At 43.8% G+C, this 981-nt stretch overlaps 1 long non-coding RNA gene across 1 annotated transcript; it reads left to right on the plus strand.

The window, feature by feature from the left end:
- LOC131891923 (uncharacterized) lies at positions 1 to 602 on the plus strand. The gene is made up of 2 exons (XR_009374495.1): positions 1 to 204; positions 361 to 602. It is a non-coding gene; the product is annotated as an uncharacterized LOC131891923 (long non-coding RNA).
- Positions 603 to 981: the final 379 nt, after the last annotated feature.

Genomic DNA, 981 nt, shown 5'->3' on the forward strand with positions numbered 1-981 from the left:
CTCTTCTCCACCCTCTGGTGCTCAACTGTGTGGTTCAAACAATTTGATGGTGTGCACCACAAAATAGTTGACGAGGATCACCATCAAATCGCACTCTTCAGGCTCTTCGATATCCTTTGATGGACTTCGAACACCTGGATTGGACTTTTCCTTCCCAAACAGCCAGGTTGGCTTGTCCAATTGCACGGAACAAAAACATATCGGGTGACGTATGTTTTTAGTCCGTTCCGACTATGGAGGTGGTAATTCCAATGTCCAAAACGATTACGCGTAGTGCCATTTGTACACAACATTAGGGGCGTGTAGAGAGCATTTTCATGCACCCAAGACAACAAAATCTGTTTCATGTGCTCTTTGCAGAATCAGCGTTGTTTCTCAACTACATAGACGGCGAATTTGGCGCTGACAACCCACGTCGGCTCCTATAAATTGATCTCCCGAGTCCCTTCTTCCGTTCCTGTGGCTTCCCATCTCAAATTGACATGATAGTGATATCTAACCAATGTCATAATTGTGGATCGCATACCGCATTGATAGAATAATTGACTAATGTGGAGATTATTGTCTTCCTATTGTGGTTGAATAAATGCCGTTACGAAGGATCCATTGAGGGATTCGTGTTTTTCCGCTTCCTTTTTTGAATGAGAAAGAGCGTATCTCCATCTATCATTAATTTTATCATTGAAAAACGACTTCCGACAAAAGTAGAGTCCAACTTTTACCTGCTTTCCGGCCAACTTCTGGTTTCCGTCATCTAGTCAAGCCAATTCATTGGCCAATCTATGAACGCCAACTTTTTAGACCCCGACAGTATGTTGAAAGTCACAAGCCATTTTCCATTGGATGTTGGTTGTTGGTTCTGGCGGACTTCTCATCTTGGCGTTAAAGCCATTGGCCCATCTTCCGCCTATGATCTATCCAACGATGCCAGTAACGGCGAGGGAGTGGATCGGTTCCTTGATATTGATTTGCCACTAATAC

The sequence above is a fragment of the Tigriopus californicus genome, chromosome 12, assembly GCF_007210705.1.
Source record: "Tigriopus californicus strain San Diego chromosome 12, Tcal_SD_v2.1, whole genome shotgun sequence".
NCBI classification, from domain to species: domain Eukaryota; kingdom Metazoa; phylum Arthropoda; class Copepoda; order Harpacticoida; family Harpacticidae; genus Tigriopus; species Tigriopus californicus.